Source organism: Chenopodium album, chromosome 4, assembly GCF_948465745.1.
Source record: "Chenopodium album chromosome 4, dcCheAlbu1.1, whole genome shotgun sequence".
Taxonomy (NCBI): Eukaryota; Viridiplantae; Streptophyta; class Magnoliopsida; order Caryophyllales; family Amaranthaceae; genus Chenopodium; species Chenopodium album.
In genome coordinates, this window is record NC_137837.1 from 79,080,723 (window position 1) to 79,106,569 (window position 25,847).

Sequence of the window (25,847 nt, forward strand, 5' to 3'; positions counted from 1 at the left end):
ACATTTTAATCTAGGTGATCTTAATTTGTTATTATTTTGTAAGTTGTTTGATTAGATGTTGATTTATCACCTGTAAATAGTGTTAGTTATTATTTGATTGTTTATTCCCTTTATATGTGATTAGTAAGGTAGCTTCAACAAATTACTCACGGTATATGTTAGTAATTTTTAGTAGCTAGTGCTCCTTCAATTTCATGAAATTAGACGGGAAATAAAAATTTTATGATTTGTGATTGTTGCATCGGTATTTAATGAATACATATGATGAATGGGGCTTGGCGTGATCAGGACGATTAAAGGATTGGAAAATTGGGTGGTGCAATCAAGGCGATTGAAGGATTGAAAAACTGGGTGATGTGATCAAGGCGATTGGAAGATTCAGTGGAGGATTGGCATACTGGGTGGTACGATTAAGGTGATTGGGGGATTAACAAAATGGATGGTGCGATCAAGGCGATTGGAGGACTGAGTGGAGGATTGACACACTGGGTGGTGCGATCAAATCGATTGGAAGATTAACAAACTGGGTGGCGCGATCAGGGCGATTGGAGGATTGGTAAAAGGAAATACCAACCCTTACTCAAATTAAAATGAACATAGACAAGTAGGTGTTAGAATCCTAATTTTAGGATAAGTATCTTGTATATAGTACAATACTTATTGAGATTAGTGTATAGCATAAAATTTTAAAGTTAAAAGCAACCCTCTCTCTCTCTCTCTCTCATTCATGTTGACTACAAGATAATCAATAAGTTTATCATATTTATAAGTTTAAGTTGTTAAACAGTTATCTAAAAGGTTTTTCACATATTATAACATAGATATCTTGTTATTGTGTCGTTTTACAAAATAGGTCTTAGGGCTTTAACCAGTGAGGTAAAAATCTTCTATTTATCTTATTTATTTACTTATACCCTAATTATCTTCTTTATCTTTTATTTAGTAATCTCTTTTTATGTGGTCTCTTTCTCTTTTTATTTTTTTTTTAACAAATTGCAGATAGAGTTTATAGTTAAGTTCTACTTGCATATGTACCTTATTCATTTGGATTCATGTTTATAAGAAATTTATCTATCTCAATTTTATTACAGGTTGTACTCTCTCTTTCTCATAAAAACATTAATGTACAAATCTAGCATGATCCTACTATAGATTCTTATTAGTGTTGTCGTCTTTTGACCTCACCTTACCTCATTTTCACTTGTTTCATTACTTTCCTTCTCCTTTACCTTCTCCTCCATTTTCTTAATGTTTTACAAATTTCAAAAACTATTTTTTCAATTTGATTTTTCCCTTCCCTCATTAAGTACTTTTTGTACTTATATTTTACAATTTTGCATATTGTAACACCGCTAAATACTTAGCTTGTAATTATTTACTTAACAACTATTACTTAACCTCATTAAGTTGATGACAATGCTAAGTAAACAATGATCTTTAAGGCTCCTTGTTAATTATAACATGAGTAATTTGTTGAAACTTAAAACTGATTGATTGTCTATATATGTTTTTTTTTTTTTTTCAAACTTTCCTCATTTTATAAACAAAAATATCTTCTAATATTAAGAATTTTATTTAAATGTTTAACAAATGAGAAAAAGGGTTGATTTTTAACAACTTACATAATAATTTTTGTAAAAAAATAAGAATGTATTAAATTGAACAGCCAAGGAAAAATCGAAAAATTATAAAAGTTGTTTACATTATGGCACATGTTATTTACAATTTTTCCTCAAATTTTCAAATTGAAATTTACAAAATTTCTACTACTCAATACAATCAGACCAGACCCAATCAATCTCCAAATAAATAACCAACTTTCTGCCATTGACACCTCGTGGTTGCTCAATTAAATCGACAGAAGAATGCAAGTAGAAAAACTTGAAATATTGCAAAGAGGCAATTTTATGTAGCCACAATATAAATTAGAAAACTCCAACTATTCACCTTAAGAATGGCTTAAGATATACTTCAATAACCACTAAGTTATCACTGAACAATTAAGATATGAGCCTTCCCAAAAAAAAAATAAAAAAATAAAAAAATAAAAAAAAAACACAATTAAGATATGTTGTTAGCTTTTACTACAGCTAGATATCCAGATTGATGGTCCTTATTCATTTCCATAAGGAAGTAAAATATTGTGTTCAAAACTCCCAAACGAAAGCAAGTTTCGGATTGAAGCATCCACGCACATAAACATATTAGCTGAAGTAAGAAAAAGCTCTAGAATCTAAAACTTGTGAACCAGTTAATAATTATAAGAACATTAAGGTTAGTAAGGTATTACCTTTTTCTCTCTATTTTATTATACCCCAAAGCCTGGTTATATCATCACCACAAACAAAAGTTAGTCTTTTGACTCTTCCAGACACTTGGATCCACCTATACACATTTTCAATCACACAAGCACTTGATCTTGAGAACAACAACCTGTATATTTGTCTATCTTACGACATTGTGTGTTCTGTTAGAGCAACAATACACTTGTTCCTGATTCCAATTTTCGAATCTCTTTCGTTGCTTCATAGCTAACCCATCTGTCATCTGTAGTCACAAAACAGTATATTGTAGGAAATAAGGAACTTATTAACTACTCTGAATACATTGGATAATCAGTATAATTCAATGAAGTGTATTACATGACAGTGCATCAGAATAAAGTCAAATGGAAGGAAGTTCCGGCTTAGAGTTGGAGTTATACTTGCTGCTCCTTCTAGTAGGCTAGGGAGATGTTGTGCAGCATCCTTCGGCATTTAGAGAGGATTTGAGAGTGTTTACTGCATGTAATCCATATCCGACAGCCATCAGTTCAGCTCCTACTTTGTCCAGCATTATTGTAGCCACTCTCTATCCGATTGTATACAAAACAACTGTAATTGAACAAAATATTTACAATTTTAAAGAGGAAATATACAAAGTGCACAGATGAGTGATTATCATGAGAATATTTGATTTCAACTGATCAAATAGTAGCCAAACCTGAAAATATACGAAATAAAATCATTTTCACTTATTTAGGATAATCTAAAAACCACGTTCAATGGTAGAAGATAAAGGAATTTGCAGTATCACACTATCACATGCTCATATTCTTAAGGCTTAATAGTCACTTAGATGAGAACTCTAATAATATTAATTGACCACCAGAGATAAAACAGACAATCAGAACCTATATTTAGAACAATGCACCTAAGGTTCCAATGTAGCTAAATATAAAAAACTAACATCTCATTCAAATCAAGAGATCAATCAAGTAATAGCAAAGGCAAAAGAGGATTCGTCCAGCTTGAGTATATTATTAAATAATTACCAAGATAGAGAAGTCATGCCTTGACAGAGCTCGCCAAGGGGAGAATGGCTAACATTGCTCTTGAAAAAGGTCAGATCTTCCTGTGTGCATCCAATGACTGATGCTAGGTGATCCTCACACTCAGACCAGATTCGTGTTCATGCTAGGTGACCCTCACTGCATATATCTGTTAAGTGGTTTAGTCATTCAGATTGATCCTCCTCCATGAATTTCTACTTCAGACGAAGCAGCTTGTCTGTCAGGTTAATAACCTTAAATCAACGACACCAAAGAATACAACTCATAGTGGTAAATGCTAATTATCATGCAACTATTGTCGAGATCAATTGGGATAGCCATATATGCAATGGTTCTGTTTTGGGATATTCTGACTCAAAGTGATAGCCGTCTCAACAAATCATATCCAATAATCCATCATCCAAGTTCAATGCAGCATGCATGTCACTGGCCATATGAGAATCTAATTGATTAGTTTGCTATAACAGTGAAGAACAATAGAATATAACAGGTTAGAAATAGAAAAATAGAGAATGAAACATGCAAGAAGAAAAATATCAAATATCAACCTTGACGGATATTCCCTTTGCTCTCCCTCTGCAATGGCGAACTCGAGTTCGCATTGTAATAGAACTGTGCTCTGCCTTGATCTTCCTTAATAAAAATAACCCTCCAATTTCCAATGGGAACTTAAAAGCTCACTAAGGTCCTTCTTAATGCCATTGTAATGAATGAATGTATATATTTACCAATCATTTTCCTTTATTACAACTATATTGTTATTAGAAGATAGACAATTTTAATTAAAGTTCAATTTTCTATCATAAAAGATAATTAAATTAGTGCATCAAAGAGATTCCTATTTAAGACAAATCAACATAGATTTTTGAAGATACAAACGATGTTCACTCACAATCCACAGTGATTTGAAGTTCTAGCACAAACAAGATAATAGGATAACATAGGAGTAGTGGTGCATAAACAAATATGAACCTGATATTAATCTTTCAATGCTGCATATTAGCATAAAACTAAAAAAACATCTTTCACCTAATAAGGCACCACAAGGATTAAGTATAAACTATTCCTAAGTAGTCAAATTCTAGAGACTTCAATAAAACCCAAATTGATATTTAGTTTGTAACAGATAAATACGTGATAATTACACTATTTTGGTTTATACAAAAGCAAAGAGTCCTAATGCAGTGAAGAAATAAACAATATAGGCAAGCTGATTCTTGTCACAAAGAATACCAACAACTTAAAATACCATGAGAATATAAGATATTGTAAAAAAAAATAAAAAGAGTATACCTTCAGCATTATCATGAACTACTGCCATCTTGATACATCTGGGCAAAGCATTGTCAAAAGAAGATAATACAGCTCATCAGCAAGGGAAATACCAATATGTCCAAAACAAGCATAATTGGTTAACATCCAACTCAAAAGTATATTTCTTGCCATCACAGGATAAAAGGGCAATACAATAATATCAAATATTATTAAAATGAAGAACAAAAATCAAAACTTTAACAAATTGAATAATTAAAAAAGCCTCGGAATTGCAGATTTTTTCAACAAAGCCTTTGGGCTAATCAGTCCTGAAAGATAGTGTTTTTAACTAATTTCATCATTGGCTATTTAATTTTAAAAAATTAAAATATGAAATCATATTCAACAATGCCAAACAGCCCATAAAGATAGCAGTCCACAAACACTAATCATGTTCAAAGGATTAAGGATGCCTATTGCATTTAATTGAAATGCATCTGTTGGCTATAAAGTTTTGTTCAAAAACCTCGTTCAAGTCTATCAAAGTTCAGGTGGATACGGACATAATGTTAGCTGTCTGACTCTATCGTTTATACACATAAGATCCAAGATCCTACCCATTCAATCATCATATCTCCAGCAATACAAATTTAAAGCCGAAAACCGGCTCATAAACCAAGCACATCAACAAGAAGCATTCAACATTTTCCCCAAACACCCATAATTCTATCATTTTATGCAACCATTGCAATTGGCAAAATCATGTATTTTCAGCACAAAGCAATGTTCATTGAAAGAAATCAACATTCAATTAGCAATTTCAATTACTAACAACTGAAAATAAAGCCAAAAAAAAAATAAAAGAAATAAAAAAACCCAACAAACCTTAATCCTAAACTTGATTTTTGGAGCATCTGTAATTTCATGTCCGACTTCAAAGTAATAATCTGCAGGTTGCTCGGGATCCCTCCATGTCAACATCAATCAAATAAATTTGATCTTCAACACCCAAAATCCAGAAAGTTATTATCCTGTACACCCAATATCAGAAATTCTGCTGAAACAAAATTTTAATGGACGCAACAACACCCTCAGCTTGGAATCCCCAACAATCAGAAGCAAAAAAAACTTCAAATCTGACAAAAGGGTTCACAAAATTAGGGGAACCCAGAATCCAGATCAAGAGTTAGGTTATAGCAAAATACCGAAAATAATAGCAATCAATAAAGAACGAAAAAATTGTTCTGTGCTCCGATCCATTAACAAACTATAATTGAAAAAAAAAATTCAATCTTCATATACAATCAATTAAAGTCGAAAAATATTTTGAAAAATCCTACATTGTGAAATTGATATCCGATTATTACACAAAGAAAACATCCTTAACTCAGAAAGTTGTTTCAATGGATTATAGATAGAAATTAGAAGCCGCTTCAATGGAGATGAAGGGAAAGTGTTGTTGCATGACAAACCAAATTAATTGATTTCAAGTTTCTCGCTAAAAAACAAAAAAATTACAAAAAGTAGCAATTAACCTCATTGTCTAAGATTTCCAGAATTGTTTGTGCACAAATGTTTGGTAATTTTCCAATTTGTAACAGTTTTGTCACATTTCTCATGAAAATATGTATCTAGCAAGTTGAACTTTAGGGTTTCTGAAAACACTCAATTACGAGTTATCCAAAAGCAAATTGATAAATATGAGCAAACAATAAAGAGGAAGAGGAGAACCTGGACAGCGGCATCATCATCAGCGGTGGACATGTTGACGGCGGCGTGAGACGAACTGATGATGATGCCGCTTTCCAGGTTCTCCTTCTCTTGCACCACCGAATGGAGTTTTTGATTTTCTTCAGGAGTCCCTAGATTGTGAAATTGATATTCGATGATCACAAGAGAAAACATCTTCTGCACATAAGCTGTTAAAAAGGAAGAGAAATATATCAAAACTCGCTTCAATCGAGAACTCAACATTTTATTCAAACAATTTTGGGGAGAATTTCAAAAAAGAGAAAAGAGAAAAGCAATTACCAATTGCAGCAAAACTAAACCCTAAAGTTGCTGCCAAGTCAATTGAAAAATCAATTACCCCAATTCTCAAAAATCTCACATGAATTTTATTACTTTAAACGATTCTAATTCATCACAAAGGAGAAGGAGAGAGAGCTAAGAAGACGCTTCAATGGAGTATTCAGGGTACGCACGTAAAAGCAACTCAAAGGTGAAGAAAATGAAAGGAAGACAGTAAAATCAGGGAAAGGAAGGAAAAAGAAAGGGAAAGGGGGCAGAAGAGTCTTCATACAAAATGACAATCCTACCCCTGAAATTTTGGTGATTCAGGAAAGGAGGCAAAGGGTAGGGGCGGTATTTCCCTGTTCCTAATGAACAGTAAATTTGGGAGTTCATCTTGTGCTACAGTAAATGTGCTATGGACTTTTATAAGAAATTATAGATTTAACATAACCAACATTAACCAAAAACAAATACATTAGGTTCCAAAATAATCAAAGCTACCTCTTCATGTTAAATACAAACAATTAAGCCCTAAGAAAGTAAGGATCCACAAGCTGATATTTCACATTTTGAAGATCAAGTATGGGCTCCCTTGCGTGAACCTGCTTTTTTAAATCAACAATACCACATCAATGAGGGCTCAAATACAATTCTAATTGAATGTAATTCTTCCCCAAACTAACAAAAAATGTGGGCTTTTTTCACATTGAGCTATAATCCAACAAAATCTAGATTCAATAGAGCTATAAACAATTCATATAAAGAGATAATCAAGAATTTAGCTGCTATTTTCCAAAAATTTAAGATATTAATGTCAATATAACAACAATAATTATGAAATCAAATTATACCAAATTCCAATTAATTAAACAAAAATAAAACAAAATAATCAATTTAATTGCAAAAAATACAGAAAATCTCACCCATATCCATACCCATATGCCATGATCGCAAGATTTGATAAAGAATCAATACTTTTAAATCAGGTATTAACACTCAACCAATTATTTAACAATGATAACAAAAATTTATCTGATATGCACTTTAAAAGTGAACAGTCAAAATCAAACAGCTAAATAGGGGAAAACCACATAAAGATTACTTTTTATTTAAGAACTCACCTCTCAATATATGTTGGCAATTGCACATCATTGTTTTTCTCAGCAACTTGAAAATAGAGAGTTAGTTGTCAGCAAGAACTATTGGTAATTTCACCCCTCAACCCTGTTTCACACATTATTTAACAGGCTTGAGTTTATATTACCCAATGACATTCTTTTCATAATCAGAACCAGTGAAGCGAAACCAAAAAAAAAAATCAAAAAAAATAAAAAAAAATCAAAATCGATGACTAAATTACTTCAAAGATCTCAGTTTGATTGTAAATTTCCAGTCCAAATTCTAGGGCATTGATTGAAAACCTAATTAACATCAACCCGTTCTAAAATTCTGTGAAAATAAACCAAAAATTACTCCTTCCTTATTCAACCGAGGACCAAGTGACCAACACAACTTTCTCCATTGAAAAGGCAAAAATTGTAAACTTAATCGACAACATTAAGTGAAATCTCAGTTTAATTAAGCAATTACACTTTGCTTGGTTCAACTCTATGCACAACCTTTTAACAACATGCTTTTAATCATTTTAGTAGTTACCATTACACCATTCATAAGCAAGGCATAAGCACATATGAATCTTACTCATAGACCATAAAAATTCAATCGGTCACAATTAACAGTAGAAACAGAGTGTGTAAAACACACATATTCATGGAAATATTCATACCACGTCATGAGGAGCGCACCATAAGAAATAAAACCAAAACCAATTCATAAAACCCACTATTCATTCAACATCATTATTCTAAATTAGGAAAGAAAAGGAGATGAGAGTTGAATCAAATTACCTCATCAAGCCGTTAGAGGAAACTGAAACTTGAGAGGTTGTGGCAGTACACGATAGAGGTGTCGGCAACAATGGGAGCAATTTTGCCAATCAAATCAGAAAAAATGGAAGCCAAAGTGAGAAGAAAAAAAGGGGAAACAAACGGAGGTTTGTGGGTCTTCAATTACAGTAAAAGAAGACCCTAAATTGACTCAATAATCAAATTAGGTTCCAAAATTCATATAAATTCTCTTCACTTTACAAAACCAATAAGATTATTAGTATGACCTTTTATACTTTCACCAAATATATAACTGTTTGTTCAATACTCCACCTTTACAAAATGAAAATTGTCTACACTAACAAATATACATGAACGATAAATAGTATTTTGGCAAATGACGTCCATACCCAAAATAGCTCGTTGAATACACTCGTGCTGCACTGAGGAGATACCAAAATATTGGTGCAAGGGGACCCGTAGTGAGTAAAATATGACCTGCTGGTCCTTGAAATTGAAATGATCACCAGACCATTATTCATCTCCAAGCTGAGTGAGTAAGGCAATAACCTGGAAAAGAATAACATCAATTTTAGTATCATCCTCAAAATGAGCTATAAGTTAAATTATTGTTCTCACTAACAGTAAGGAGTTTAACAATATGCAGTAAGGTGTCTAAGTCCAAAATTCAAAGTGAAGCTTGACAAAATATGTGATTATCCTTCATGCCTTTGATTGCAAGAGGAAATGAAAACAAAGAATATATCGTAATAGAAAAAAAAAACTCTTTCTGAATTTTTACCTTACTATTTTGGTTATTAGAAGCTGAAGCCTCTTTCTGTACCCTGGATGGCTTCTTGGCTAGGTCAAGCCTTCATCAGCACTTGGCTTGACATACGCCTGTAATTTGGAAGCAGAAGCACGAACTGCTTCAGGTGATGGTGAGTAGCCCCTTCGTCTCAAGTATTCTTGTATGACAGTTTTGCCTGCTTCCTCACCAACGATGTTCTGAAGTCATCACAAAATGAAAAACATTAAGTGAGAAGCTTAAGCATTTGCTGCTACCAATCTATTTCTTTCAACATTAGAAATACCCAGCAATCAACAAATTAAGAATAATAATTCATTCTCTATTTTATCAGAAAATTCAGAGCTCTCTACACAATTGCTTCCATGAGCTTTCCCGACATCTGATAGCTTAGATATTTGGAAACAACAACAATGCAGGTACAACGTATATCAGTATATGTCCAATGTTTCTAAAAGGATTGCATTCCCAGCAATCTATTTTTGGTAACCATTCAACTTCATGAGTTAAGACGAGGGATTTGAGAGTCGAATTTAGTTCATATGTGCCAATGCATTCTAGACAAAACTGACAATCTAAACCCCAAATTCTGATAATTTTACCATTACAGGCCATTAATGGGTCCTCACCAATGCTCAAAGAAATTCAAACCTAAATGAACAAGTAATACAAACACACAATCTGGAATTCACTTCATATGTTCCAATGCATTCTTTTCCTCAATCACATTGGCTTCAGTCCCAAAGGAAGCTAAGGATCAATATGATATTACAATCTTTAAAGAAAGAACAAATCTTATATTTCCTCAAAACACAAAAGGAATCTTTCACCAAACACTTGCTATTTCTTCTACTTCCCTAAACTAACTCTCATAATGCTGCACTCAAAATCTCGAAAATATCAATCAAATTCAAACACCATTCATCACTAATTTTCCCATTATTAACAACACAAGGTCCAGTAAGTATGATTGCAAATAAAAGCTCAAAAAGCCAAAAGTACTACCGCCTCATTCCCCTTATAAAAGCTCAAGCTAAACCAACCCACATTCAAAAAGTAAAAAAATCCATCAAATCACCCAACTAAAACAATAAACAACCACATTTCACAAAAACAACAAGCACCCAAAAACAAAAATCACACAAAATAACAAATTATACAAAACAATTAATTAATACAAAGTACTTTTTTATAATTTAATAAAAATTAAGAACAGAAATTACCTGAAAAAACGCAATTGCAGAAATAGCCGCAACAACATAAGCAAGGGTAGCATAAACAACAACAACAAAAGGTGGGAAGCAAGTGTAATCTCTCAATTCCAACATTCTTACTCCCCCTTTTTCTCCCGCAATATAAATTCGAACCAAAATTTTTTTCTTTTTTTTTTTTAAAAAAAAATCCTCTACTTTTTCTGGGAATTTGAGATGAAAAGAAGGGTGAAATTGAAACAACAAAAAAAAGGGGAAAAAATTACGACTTAATTGAGCAAACACTTCAATGGCTGAGGGAAAGCTCGGAAACTGCTTCAATGAACTGAAAAACCCTAGCGTCAGCCATGGAAAGAGGGAAAGGGGATGGCAATGGGGGTAGATTAAATTAAATAAATTATGAGCGTACCTCAAAAGCTGCTTCAAAGGAAGAAAGAGAGCTAAGAAGGAGCTCCAATGGAGGATTCAGAATGTGCGCTTCAATCGAGGGGAGAGATGGAAGATGGAAATATGGAATAAAGCAGGATAGGAAAGTCCAATGGCACCATTACAAAGAACAGCTGGGATGCGAAAACAAAAAGACCAAACTACCCTGGCAATCTGGGCAATCAGTGAAGGGGGCTAAGGGCAAGGGCGTAATTTTGGTGCTAAGGTAAGGGAAGGGCAGTAGCGTCAATTTCCTGTTCATAAGGAACAGTAAATTGGGAATAGTAAGGGTGGTTGGGGCTTTTATAAGGGTTATAAATTAATTAAAAAAATTATAAACAGTTTTTTTTTCTTCAAAATTAAAAACTCTATTAGTTTTTTAAATAAAAAAAGGAAAAAAACAATTAATTCAATTCATTCCTTATTCTTATTCCCCGTTCTTATAATTCAATAAGAAAACCCAATAAATTAAAAATACCAATAAATCATTTATTAAACCAAAAAAATTGCTTATTCTTCCATAAGTTTTCTAATTAGAAAAACAAATGTAAGTGTTAGATTTTGGGAAAACTCCTCACCCTGGAGTGTGTACCATTGATTAATATATATAGTGGTTTACAAGAGTCGTAATCCTATTATGATAAGGATACGAGGTATAACAAAATATATACAAAATTATAATAATCTGCGACAAATATTATCGTTAATATAATATCTATCACACCCCTGCAGTCGTAGCGGGAGGAGGTCGTACGCTAAGACTAGATCTAAACTCCAAAAATAATTCTCGTGACAAGCCTTTTGTGAAAATGTCCGCAAACTGATATCTAGATGGAACATGGAGAACCCGTACCTGTCCCAAAGCAACCTTCTCTCGAACAAAATGAATATCCATCTCTACATGCTTGGTGCGTTGGTGTTGGACCGGGTTGCCAAAAAGGTAGATAGCACTGACATTATCACAATAAACAATAGTAGCCTGTCGAAGAGGGCAATATAACTCCAGTAAAAGATTACGAAGCCAACATGCCTCAGAGACAACATTTGCGACGCCTCGATATTCCGCTTCTGCACTCGATTTAGATAAAGTATGTTGACGCTTAAATGACCAGGAAACGAGGTTGTCCCCAAGAAAACAGCAATAACCCGATATGGAACGACGGGTGTCGGGACAACCTCCCCAGTCAGTGTCAGTGTAAGTAATCAAGCGATGAGAAGTGGTTGGATATAAATGTAAACCATGATCAATAGTACCCTGAACATAACGCAGAATGCGTTTCAGTGCCTCATAATGAGGTTCCCGAGGATCATGCATAAAAAGACACACCTGTTGTACCGCATAGGCAATATCTGGCCTAGTGAAAGTGAGATACTGAAGAGCACCTGCTAAACTGCGATACAAAGTAGGATCCCGAAAAGGTGGTCCTGCATCTGCACTTAGTTTGGACTTAGTGTCAACTAAAGTAGCTGCAGGTTTACAAGAGGCCATACCTGCACGCTCTAAAATCTCTTGTGCATACTTTTCTTGTGAAAGTAGCAAATAAGAGGGAGTACGGGTCACTGCAATCCCTAAAAAATAACTCATAGGCCCCAAGTCGGACATAGAAAACTCAGTTTGTAACTGAGAGATGATCCCTGTACGCAACCTGTCAGATGATGTAGCTAAAATAATATCATCAACATATAGAAGCAAATATGCCATATCATCACCCAGCCGGAAAGTAAAAAGAGAGTTGTCACTTTTAGCAATGTCAAAACCCAATCTGACCAAAAAATTCGCAAAGCGCTGGTACCAAGCTCGAGGAGCTTGTTTCAACCCATATAAAGCCTTACAAAGTCGACAAACATATGACGGTGTATTCCGGTCAACAAAACCCGGAGGTTGATGCATATAAACAGTTTCCTGCAAATCACCATGTAAGAAGGCATTTTTTTACATCTAATTGATGAATCGACCACTTCTTAGCCAATGCTAATCTGAGAATAGTACGAATAGTGGCCGGCTTAACTACTGGACAAAAAGTCTCATCACAGTCCACACCAACTTCCTGCGACCTGCCATCACAAACAAGACGAGCTTTGTGCCTTTCAAGGTCACCATTAGACTTGTATTTGTGTTTAAATAACCACATACAATTAACAATATTCACCCCCTTAGGCCTAGGTACCAATTCCCAAGTCCCAGTTTTAATAAGAGCATCATATTCATCTTGCATCGCCGCATTCCAGTTAGGGTCATTAAGTGCATGTTTATATGTTTTAGGAATCGGTGATTTATGTGAGGTGATGGTCATATTAGTTTGGTGATATTTGGGATTTGGTTTAAAAATATCGTGTTGACTACGAGTCACACGAGGAGAAGGAGGAGGAAGGGTTAGTGGGTCGAATTGGTAAGGCGCCACGCATAGGTGGGGGTGTGTAAAGCAAGCGGACTTGTGGTGAAGAGGGTCGGCTTATGGTGATTTGGTGTGTGGCGTGAGAAGGGGAAGGAGAAGAATTGGGCAAAGGGGATTGCAGGTGGGCTGCGGATGGAGAATGTGGGCCGCAGGTGTCCTGCGGTGTGGCCTGGTCCACAACTTGAGTGGGTGTTGTAAGGGGAGTAGAGGTGTGTGGACTGGGCTGTGTAAAAAGGGGTTGGGTATGGTTATTGGGCTGCTGCCACAAGGGAGATAAAAGGGGGCTTGGGTATGTATTCTCAAGGAACACATAATCAGAATTCCGAAATTGGTTTAAATTGCGGAACGGAAATGTCGACTTATCAAATGTTACATGTCGGGAAATAATAACTTTGTTTGTAGAGAGGTCTAGACACCGATATCCTCGATGATTTGTGGGATAACCCAAGAAGACACAAGGAATGGATCTTGGAGCTAGTTTGTGTGGGGTTGTGGCCGAAAGATTAGTAAAGCATAGACAACCAAAAACTCTTAAGTGGTCATAAGAGGGTGCTTTGCGGAACAAGGCAAAAGCGAGTGTGTCATTAGCTAGAGTTTTGGTAGGCATAATATTAAGAAGGTACGTTGCCGTTTCTAGAGATTCTACCCAATATAAGGGAGAAATTGAAGCATGGACAAGAAGAGTACGAGAAGTATTATTCAAGGTCCGAATCATGCGTTCGGCCTTTCCATTCTGAGAGGATGTGTGTGGACAAGAGAATCGGAAAACTAAGCCATTGGTGACACAAAACAGTTTAAATGGGTCATTATCAAATTCTCTTCCATGATCACTTTGGAATGATTTTATTGGTCGTTCAAATTGAGTTAAAACATAGGCTCTAAAATTCAAAATAGACTGATAAACCTGTGATTTGAATTTTAACGGAATGGTCCACACAAAGTGAGTAAAATCATCCAATAAAACCAAATAATACTTATGACCATTATTACTACGAATAGGAGATGTCCACAAATCAGCATGAATAATCTCAAAAGCGGTAGAAGTAATACTATTAGAAGTATGAAAAGGCAAACGAACATGCTTTCCTAATTGATACGAAACACAAAAAATAGAGTCATGCTCTTTATTACAAGAAATTAAGTTCCTAGACCTAAGAAGACTGAAAGTTGGATTTCCCGGGTGCCCCAAACAATCATGCCAAATGTGCGAGGAAGCCGTAGTGAGAGATGTGGCAAGGCATGTAGAAGGAGTGGCGGTGACAGGATAAAGGTCCCCCGAACTATTGCATCTCGTTATTACCTCCCCCGTACGAAGATCCTTCACAGAAAAACCAAAGGGATCAAATTCTATAGAGACAGAATTATCAGAAGTGAATTTTCGAACAAAGATAAGGTTTTTAACAATTTGAGGTGCTAATAAGACATCACGAAGGGAAAGGGGTGGTTTGGTTAAAGGTAAAATAGTGTGACCATAACCTGTGACTGGAATACGATGACCATTACCAACTAAAATATGATTATTTGTGCTCAAATTAAATAGGGGCATGAGAGTACCTGAATTATTGGTCATATGAGATGTCGCACCCGAATCCACGTACCAAGAGTTGTCTTGTGGAAGGCTCATGGTGGCCAAAGAACTACCCAATTCCGTAGGAGTCATTGGTGCTCCATAAGCCGGAGGCTGTTGGTAAGCCGGATATTGGTATTGGGCTTGATAAGCCTGTTGTGGGTATGGTGGTGCATAAGTAGGCCTGGAGGGTGCAGCAATGGGTCATGCTTGTTGAGGTTAAGGAAAAGGGTGCAGTTGGAACCCAATGTTGTGGTTGCTGCTGTTGGGCCTGATTAGGTGGTGTGGCCCATTGATTTTGTTGGGGTGGGTTTGATTGTTGCTGCTGTTGATTGCTATCACGACCTCGACCCCTCCCCTTTCCTTTGTTGTTGCTGCCACCACGGCCACGTCCTCGGCCGGTACCCCTGCCGGCGGCGCCACCGCCACCGGTCCGCTGCTGCTGCTGTGAGTGGCTGGGCGGCGGTGGTTGTGTGGCATTGTTACCAGCGGTTTGTTGAGCCACAAACGATGAAGCTTGGGTGCCTTGGTCATTGGAGCGCCTTGTTTCTTCCAAAAGGAGACGAGAACGAGCTGTCTCGAAAGACGGAAGGGGTTCCGTTTGTTGGATTATTGTGCATACCTGCACGCTCTGATACCATGTTAGATTTCGGGAAAACTCCTCAGCCTGGAGTGTGTACCATTGATTAATATATATAGAGGTTTACAAGAGTCGTAATCCTATTATGATAAGGATACGAGGTATAACAAAATATATACAAAATTATCCTAATCTGCGACAAATATTATCGTTAATGTAATATCTATCAGTAAGGAAGAACATCTCTTCCTTTCACCGCTCAACCTCTTTCTCCACCACCACCTTCGATCCTCTGCCGTTGAAGCCTCTCTTTACATTACAACCCTAAAAGTTTCATCAACCGAGGTAATTTTAATTCCATATTCAGAAGTCCTTTTAATTCTACTGTGATCCAATTTTCTCTCTCCTAAATTTGTCAATTTTCTGGGTTTTGATTCTGAAAATGATGGAGATTTTAAGAAATGAGGAGTTTGTGCTAGTTTACTACGAGTAGAAGTAGTGAAAGCAGTAGGACTGTGGGAGTACAAGAAGCCATGATTGATTTTGCATTTAAGGTGGAAGGGTGGTTTGGTAATTTTGGTGGGGTAGTGAGTAGTGCCGTAGTGGTTTTAATGGTGGTGATAGGAGGTGGATGGTGGTAATCGCAACCAAAGGTGGATTAGCCATATGAGGTGTTTTTGGGATGATTTTTTTTTATTTTTTTTTTTTATTTTATTTTTTTATTCTTTTTTTGAGATGTATGTATCAAATTATTGATTTGTCCTATTGTGTGTGTCATTTGTGTTTCTGAAATGGTCTTTTTAGGCTTTGGGTTTGATGGTTTTCCACTGTAAGTCATGGAAGAAGGGAGGAGAGAGAAAATTGAGGGTGGGGGATTAGAGATGACATGAAAAAGATTAACTGATTAAGCCCTAAACTATTTCTCATTGTACCATTTGCCACATCAGTTAGAAAGATTCCTTTGAAATTAAAATTCTTAAAAAAAAAAAGAGAAAAATAAAAAATTAATGACTCATAGTTCCTAAACTTTTGCTGACTAGGATAAATCCCTCAACTTTTGGTCAGAAACACCAGGAGTGGTGGTTGAGGGACTAAAAATGCACAAATGAAAGTTGAGGGACTAAAAGTGTACAAATGCAAAAGTTTAGGGACCGTATTTATGCATTACTCGTTAATATTGTTAAGAAGTTTACAAACACAAACAGTTTGGCATAATGGCATGATAATGACATTTCCAACCACCTCGTAAGAGCAACTACAATGGTTGGCTAATTTATTTAATAGCTTAGCATGCCAAATCATCTTCTTAAGCTACAACAATTCAAGCTATGTGTTGCTCCAATGGTTAAGCTAATTGTAAATTAATTTATTTTTAAATTCATAATATTTTTTATCTAATAAATATTTGCCAAGCTAGCTCTACAAAGCTAATTTGCTTGACAAAGCTAATCAACAAGATGTGAAACAATGGTGTAGCTACTAGCTTGAGCTTTTTAATATTTGCAAGTTAGTCCCTTTTCCCAATCATTAGAGTTGCTCTAAAGCCCACACACTCACACTCCCAAAAAAAATCGGAAAAACCAAAAAAAACCTCCACGTGGCATCCTCACAATCCTCTGTATTTCAAATTTATTCCGTAGAAACGTCACTATCCTTTCCACATCCTTACCGAAATTACCGAAATACCCCCACTCTTTATTACTTTCCATTTTACAAAAGGGCAAATATGGTAATTATTTATAATGACATACAAAAGGGCAAGTACGGAGTATTTACTTATTTAATGGAAAATTTAAAAAAACCGGAACCGTTATTACTGGTAACGATTTTACCCCTTTTTATAGTTGAGTAGGGTTCGTTAGTTGCACAAGCTCAGTTTCTTTTTACACACTCTCTATTCTCTGTGATTAAACAATCCTCCTTCAATTTTTCATTTCAAATCCTCTTTCAATTTCTAATTTTGCTATGGAGATCATCGAAATCGACAAATACGCCTTGAGGGGAACTTACACTGTTCGTCAACAATTACACCACGATTTTTTCCTGCCGACGATGCTTCTCCGTCGGCGGGAAGACGCTGAGCGGACCGATGCTGTGCTCTCCAGAAATGACCCCAAAATCATTATACCTGCTAAACATGCTGATTTTCTTGATAAAGAACCCTACCGTTTCCGTTACGACATCCGTCGTAAACTAGGTGATGCTTCAGTGACGAGGGAATTAAAGGATGGGTGGCTTGAATTTGTCAGAGATTACGCAGATTTCTTAACGATTGGTTCAAGAATTGAACTCACATGGGACCCCGTTGAATATTTGATCTTAATGCGTATTATGGCGGCGCCGCCGCCGCCGCCGGACCTGCTAAACTTTGAAGTCCCGAGAAAACCCAGAACCACACCCGATGATTCAGCTGCTGCAGCTTTGTTAATACTCAAGGTAATTAAGACTTTAAGGCATACATAAGAACTAATTAGGGTTTTAATTTAATTAATTATAATAGTTTGTTACAATATTAGATTTTAAATCTTAAAGTGTTCTTGATTTTTCCTGTGTTGGATTTCATGATTCAATAATTAAATGTAGGCTAATCATATAAGTAATTCTTTCTACTGTTTTTTTATTGAATTTTGCCACAGGGTCAGGGTCAGGGTTCGGGTTCGGGTTCGGGTTCGGGTGCTGGTACTAGTGCTGGTGCAGGTGCTGTGGAGCAAGAGGCAGTTGATTGTGCGTGTGCCACAAGTCATGGTGGGTTTGAGTTCGATACGAAACTTATTCCTTATTGCAATTATCCGAATGATAATCACGTAGGTTTGGATCTTAATAGCTTACAGTCAATCAAAACTGCTTATTTGTTGTCAAATGAGAGAAAACTGGTGAAATTTTACATGGGTTATTCGAATACCAAGCCCACAAACCCGGTTTTAGAAGTCGAAAGTGATCTTTTGAAGTATATGAAGGAGTTTGAGTACTTGGGGTTTTCTGGTTCCAGTGAAGGAAGTACTGAAGTTCATCTGATTGAAAGTTTTGGTTTACAGACTTTTGGATTTTTACCTGTCAGACCTCATTACAGGACTCAAAATGTGTCTGACAGTACTGTGACAATCACTCCGGCTCCAAGGCTCGAATCGAGCTCAAAGAATCTTAGAGAGTTCAGCTATAGAGAGCTGAAGTTTGCTACAAAGGGGTTTCATCCGAGTTGGATTCTTGGAAGCGGCACATTTGGGACTTATTTCTTGTCTTCAGGAGTAATTGCTGCTGTGAAGAGATCAAAGCATAACCATGAAAATAAGGCCAAGTTTCTTGCTGAGTTATCGATTATTGCTTGTTTGAGGCATAAAAACTTGGTTCAATTACAAGGTTGGTGTGCAGAAAAAGGTGAACTGTTGCTAGTTTATGATTATATGCCTAATGGAAGCCTTGACAAAGTGCTCTATCACGAGACAAAAATCGACAACAACCTGCTCCCATGGCTTCAAAAATACAATGTTGCGGTGGGTTTAGCCTCAGTTCTGACATACTTGCACCAAGAGTGTGAGCAGCAGGTTATACATAGAGATATCAAGACTAGTAATGTGTTGTTAGATGGGAGTTTTAACCCAAAGCTGGGCAATTTCGGGTTAGCTAGGCTTATGGATCATGATAAAAGCTCGGTTTCAACTCTAACAGCCGGAACAATGGGGTACTTGGCTCCTGAGTATCTGCAGTATGGAAAAGCTACTGAAAAAACTGATGTTTTTAGTTTTGGTGTTGTGGTGCTTGAAGTAGCTTGTGGAAGGCAGCCAATAGAGCGAGTGATTGGTGATCAAAATGTGGTTAATTTGCTGGATTGGGTTTGGGGGTTGCATTCTCAAGGAAGGCTCCTGGAAGCTGCTGATCCGAGGTTGAAAAGGGAGTTTGATGAGGCACAAATGAAGAAGCTTCTGCTTGTTGGGTTGAGCTGCACGAATCCTGATTGCTTAGAGAGGCCTAACATGAGGAGGGTGCTTCAGATTCTTAACAATGAGGCCAGTCCTGTACTCGTTCCAAAATTGAAGCCCACCTTAATCTTCTCAAGCAGCCTTCCCCTCAGTACAGAAGACCTTGTTTCTGATTATGAAGTTTAGAGCAAGGCGTCAGAAGACCTGTTTCAGGATACAGTTCAGTCTACTCAGATTTTAAGGAGATTTGCTGAACAATTCTTACCACTTCTAGTTTCAAAACATTCTTTCATTTGTTTGTTTGATTTTTTTCTCTCATTCTTTTTGCACAGTGTTACAATGTGACATATTCTTTAATACTGTAAGTTCAAGTTTTACTTGAACTATGTTGCACATCTCATAGTTTAGGCAGTATGAACTCTCTTGGTACATTAGTACATTACACAACAAATGTAGTTGCTGTAACTCAATTAAATAAATACTTGAAAATTCCTTCTATGGCATTCTTTCAATTTCTCTTCATACATATATTATGCACAACAATGAAAGTAACTTACATGATTGAGCACTTGTGCTCAGAGTTGGCTATGCTGTGATACATCTGGTACTCGAAACTGATTGGTCTGATTAGCTTATCCACCTGGTTTCCTTTCTTCATGGCAACTTAAAGTAACTACTATGAAATGTACGACCCTTTGTGCATAATTTAGTGTTATGTCTTTCCGGAGTTAAAGCATTGATCATAGAATTTTACCATTTTATTGCACCCCACTTCCCCTGTTGAAGAAGATGATGAGTGGGGTATAACCCTTTTCTTTATATATTTTTTCCTGCTAATTTGAATTATATATATATATATATATATATATATATATATATATATATATATATATATATATATATATATATATATATATATATATATTTTGTTTTTTTTTTTTTTTTTTTTTTTTTTTTGCGTGTGTTTTTTACTTGTTTTTTTAGCAAATTGTTGAACTTGCTATGTATGGTTTTGCTTGATACTGGTTTGATGATTATGTTATTTTTGAAGCTTATGAATTTCAATTATTCATTTTAGGGTAACGATTTTTCCAATTTGGTTATTAGTTACACCCTATGAAATGAATTTTTAGGCAGTTTTTAAATTTATAATTATTGACATGTATTTGTCACTAGAACTAGAGCAATGCTAAGTTGCCAACTTTTTGATTGATTATACTTCGAAAAAGAGGGCGATTGAGGTAATAAGAAAATTGGGGGATTTAGATGGATTTCGGGGTTTGAAAATATTGGCTTATTGAGGCAGGCTTTCACTTATGCTTAGGTTAAGTAGTGGATAGGCTTTCTTTTCATGATTTTGAGTTCATTTTTGAGTTTTTAATAATACGAGAAATGTGTATTTTTTTTTAACAATGGAAGAGTCAAAGATTGTTGATGTTGCTTTCATTGACTGTAGTTGGTGCTTTTTCTTATATTCTTATGTTTGATTGTCCCTGGAGCTAGTTGACCAGATGTCAATGCCTGAGCATATGCCACATATTAGAGGAAACAGAAACATATGCAATCAACATGAACAAAAAATAAAATCCTTCCCTCGTATAGATCGAGTACATGATGTTTAGTGCCTACTGTACATCACATTAAAACCAAAGGGAGAACAGTTAGAACACTACATCTGAAACAACAAAAAGGCAAGGCAGAAGCCTTGCATGTATACACAGCCACACAGGTACGGGTCTAGCCGTCAAGGTGCTAAACTCAACATTTAGTAAGAATTTTGGATGACCTAGCCAACATGTGTTGTCCGTGTCCATACCCGGTTGAAATTATCGTGTATCCAGCAGGGTAATTAATGTGAATGAAGCATCTAAATTACTACACACCTAAATTCCCTATACATATCTTTGTTGACTATGTCTAAGCACAAATATTGACTATTAGATTTATATCTCGATAAACATTATAAAAATATTGACTATTAGCTTGTTAAGAATAAAAATATTGACTATTAGATTTATATCTCGATAAACATTATAAATGAAACAAGTAAAAATGGCGAAACTATTATATCTATTATGAATTTTTTTATTTTTACTAATTAAAAATACAAATTGAAGAGAACATGATCTTACTTTACTATGTTCCTTTGTCCTAGTATAATTGACACATAACACACATGTTAGTGGAGTAATTTGACCTTTTTATGTGTCATAGTGTAGTGTCTAAGAGATTTTAATGTACACTCAGGGTTGCAAGACGAATCCCCTCTATCAAGCTTTGCTCGACTCGTCAATTGCTCTTGAACACCCCCACATACCAAGTCGAAATGTTGGATACATGGGCCTCGTGCTTAGAATGGGTTATGAAACAATGGATAAGGTTGTGTACAAATTCGATTTTTATGTGTCATAGTGTAGTGTCTAAGAGATTTTAATGTACACTCAGGGTTAGACTCGAGTACGTGGGCTTGACTTGAATTTGGATTTGGCTCAAGATCTTCATGAGTCAAGCCTAAAAGCTCATGAAAAAGCTTGTGATTTTTGTATATGATTAATTTTTTTGTAATAGATAATTAGTAACATAAACTTTGTTTCATACTTAGAATTTAGGAACTAAAATAATTTTTCAAAACTTAAGTTTGCATTCTCATTGAGTCGCTAAGCATTGGAGCTTCCGTTCATATTTTTTGTTGTTGTTTATGTGGAAGAAGAACCAACAAAAGAAGAAAAAGGAAATAGTCATATATTGAAACTTGAAAGATAGCAGCAAGTGATAGAACATAAGAGTTATATAAAACCCAAACTTTGATTGTTTTTTAAACAATGACTATTAGCACCATTTAGACATTTTTGATTTTGGGCTTAACAAACCTAGATGGAGTCTTAAAGTGTTAGCTAAACCGAGTTGAGCTCACCTTTATGAGTCTCGTCATCTCAAACTTGAGTCGAGCTCAATATTTATAGGCCGATGATATTTGAGCTCAAGCCGAGCCTACCTAAGCTTTTTAACACCGTTGACAAGATGACACTAGACAGACTAGTAGACTACCATCAAATAATGAAATGTTAATTTAACAAAAAAAAAATTGCAAAGTTTACTGGAGTGCGAGAAAATGGAGGGAACGTTAAACTCCAAAGCAACCTATTTTTCAGAAATCAGTGCTTCCATTCACGGATGATTAATACCAACAGAAATTACTACACGAAGCCACAAATTCGGCTTAAAATGGTTCGATTTCAATTTTTCTGTAACAAATTTTAATTTAGGTTTCAACAATTTTCAAAACTTTCAATTTTATTGTTATGCTAGTGACTATCTAAATTTCGGAGATTCACATTATAATTTGTTAGGTTAAATATTATGCTTTCATTCAAGTAATTTTGACGTTATCAAGGTTTTTTAAAATGCTGATAGAATTTTGCTTAATTTGAACTTCAATTTAGTACATCAGTGTTTACCTTCTTACTGGTGGTGTTTGTTTTTATATAGTAAGAGATCAGGTAAGTGGTAAAAAGACTAGTAATAGCATCATTGATTCTCTTTACTTTTGACTACAGTTGGAAATGGTGATTTAGTCCCTCAAAGTGCCCTCACTAAGGTCCTTGCTTGTGCTTTTGTCTTCCTGGGGATTGCTTTGGTAGGGTTAGTTCTCAGCCATGGGGCAGATTTTTTTTGTTGAGAAGCAACAGGCATTGCTCATTAGAGCATTGCACCAAGTGACGTTATAAAGGAGATTGAATCAGGGAAAGTTCGATATAAGTGTGTTGTGGTTGCACTAATCCTTTTTGTACTTATCGTCAGTGGGATTGTTTTCCTGATTTTTGTAGAGAAGTTAGATGCTCTGGATGCTCTTTACTGTGTTTGTGTTACAATGACATCCTTGGGTTATGGAGATTTTAGCTTTTCAACAGACGGAGGTCGTGCTTTTGCAGTTTTGTGGATATTAATGAGCACTATTTGCTTGGGGCAATTCTTCCTCTATCTTGCTGAGCTTAACACAGAAAGTAGGCAAAATGCCCTTATCAAGTGGGTTCTTACTCGACGTGTGACTATTGTAGATCTAGAGGCTGCTGATATGGACAACGATGGAGTTGTAGAGTAAGTGTTTGTGGTGGTTTGGGGTGTGTAAACAACTAAATATATAAACTATATATGTTTGGTTCATATCAATAATTGATTCGTTTTTGCATGAGATGCTACAAACTAAGAATAGGGAGTGGAATTTTATCAATCTTACTATTCCTTAAGCTACGAACTTGAAGTGAAATAACTATAATGATAAAGCCATATCTCACATCTCAAGTTCTTTTTGCCAAGAACAACAAACAAATATACCTGTGAGATTTTTCCCATTTGAGATTGAGATGGTCGTCCCTCAAAAATTAATCCATATTGTGTAAAACTTATTATACTAGCTTTTAGAGGAAATTTTTAAAACTAAACTCTGAGCTTTCAATACTCTGTAGGTTATTTGCTGATTATACTAGATTTGTAAATACTTGCAAATGGTGAATCAAAAGAACCTGAACAAACCACTATTGGAAGAATCCATAGATCTTTCATGTCAATTAATCAGCCCTCCAATGGTGCAATTTAGACTTCGCCGGTCTAGAAGTGCTCCACCCATAGCAGCCCTCCTCTCTGGAGATAATCTAACTGCTTGTCACAAGCCTGGTCCTACTCCCAAAGTTATCTGTTAGAGACTCCGTCCAAGCTGTAATCGAATCACTATCTTTGTGACTATTTACCTTCTGTTGGTGCATTTTCGGTTTTCCTTTTACATAATAAGATATCAATTTAGTGGTACAAAGACTACTAATGACATTGTAGATGCTCTCTACTTTTGTATGGTTACCTTGACTACAGTTGGATATGGTGACTTGGTCCCGCAAAGTTCCCTTGCTAAGCTCCTCATTTGTGCATTCGTCTTCTGGGGGATGGCTTTGGTAGGGTTAGGGTTGGTTTTCAATTGAGGTACAAATTATCTTGCTGAGAAGAAAGAGTTATTGCTTGTCAGGATATTGCATATGCGCAAACAACTTATTCGCACTGGTGATATTATGAAGAATATCATGGAAACAAGCAAAATTCGACAAAATTGAACTGTGGTTGTTCTAGCCCTTCTTTTACTTATGATATGCGGGACTGTATGTTTCTTGATGCTGGTTGAGAAGTTGGAAGCTGTTGATGCCTTTTATTGTGTTTGTGCTACAATCATGTCCTTGGGATTTGGAGATTATGGCTTTTCTACTGAGGCAGGCCGTTTTGCAATTATGTGGATTTTGACAACCAGTGTATGGTTGGGGCTATTCTTCCTTCATCTCGCTGAGCTTTGTACTGAAAGGAGGCAAAATGCCCTAGTTAGGTGGGTTATTACTCGGTGTGCAACTATTGTAGATCTTGAGAGTTGAGGCTGCTGCTACTGACGTTGATGGAGGTGTAGAGCAAGTACAATGAGTCAAGAATGATGATATCTGATGCTTTCTCATAAGAAAATAATGTATCCTCATTTCTTACCTTTGGTTTCAATCTAATTATTTTTGATATAATACCACATTCTTTGACTTGCAGAGTTGCTGAATTTGTATTATACAAGCTGAAGGACATGGGGAAGATTACTCAAAATGATATATCAGTTGTAATGAAAGAATTCAAAGATCTAGATTTTGATCAGTCTTGAAGTTGGTTATTGGTAAATGATTTGGACTACCATTTAGCGAGATAACCTACACCAAAGAAATCACCAGATCAGTGAGGAATTGACGATGAAGAGGGAAGATAGTGACTGAATTTTGTATATATATATATATGTTTAACTAGCTAAGGATTGCACTTTGTGACTTTGTGTAACATTGCTCCCTCCATCTGATGCTCAGCTCCTGTGAGAAATTGATCATGCATATTGCTCATCATGAAATTTTGTTGAGAAAAATATTGGTTGAATTAGAGTATGGAGCTGAAGGAAGTTACCATATGCTCAGCACGAATTTTAGTTGTTCTTGGCAAGTATGTTTGAAATTTGGCTTTTAAAGCAGATTTGTAATGGATGGGATAAATTTTAGTGATTGTGCTTATCTTAAATAAAGAGTTAAACTCTGTTAAACGTGCTGGTTGTTGGAGTTACTAGAGTGAGGATCATTACCGTTTGACCATGACAGCATATGTGGACAAATGTAATGCTAAATGAAACTTAATTTCTTAACCATTGATTTGCTATCTAAAACAATTTAAATAAGTTCGGATAAGTTAAGTAAATATATGCAAATAACACTTAAAAAAAAAAAAGTGAGTGTTTATAGTATAAATATTGCAAGGCCAGTATACATTTATCTTGAAATTATCTAAAGTCATCCCGAGACCCCAAGTAGTCACCTACTAATAAGTTTGCTCCCTTTAGCCTTTACAATTCCTTAAGAACCATTTCAAATCAGGTCGAATCGAGTCAGGTCGGATGAGTT

The 25,847-nt window shown here is 35.6% G+C and overlaps 1 non-coding gene and 3 pseudogenes across 1 annotated transcript; 3 read left to right on the forward strand and 1 right to left on the reverse strand.

Annotated features, from left to right (window-relative positions):
• Positions 1-4,864: 4,864 nt before the first annotated feature.
• Positions 4,865-4,953, reverse strand: LOC145629597 (small nucleolar RNA SNORD96 family). Its single transcript, XR_014111761.1, has one exon. It is a non-coding gene; the product is annotated as a small nucleolar RNA SNORD96 family (small nucleolar RNA).
• A 12,484-nt stretch (positions 4,954-17,437) lies between these two features.
• LOC145628303 (putative L-type lectin-domain containing receptor kinase S.7 pseudogene) lies at positions 17,438-19,734 on the forward strand (annotated as a pseudogene).
• Positions 19,735-21,624: 1,890 nt separating this feature from the next.
• Positions 21,625-23,491, forward strand: LOC145628304 (two-pore potassium channel 1 pseudogene; annotated as a pseudogene).
• Positions 23,492-23,664: 173 nt separating this feature from the next.
• Positions 23,665-25,238, forward strand: LOC145628305 (two-pore potassium channel 1-like; annotated as a pseudogene).
• Positions 25,239-25,847: the final 609 nt, after the last annotated feature.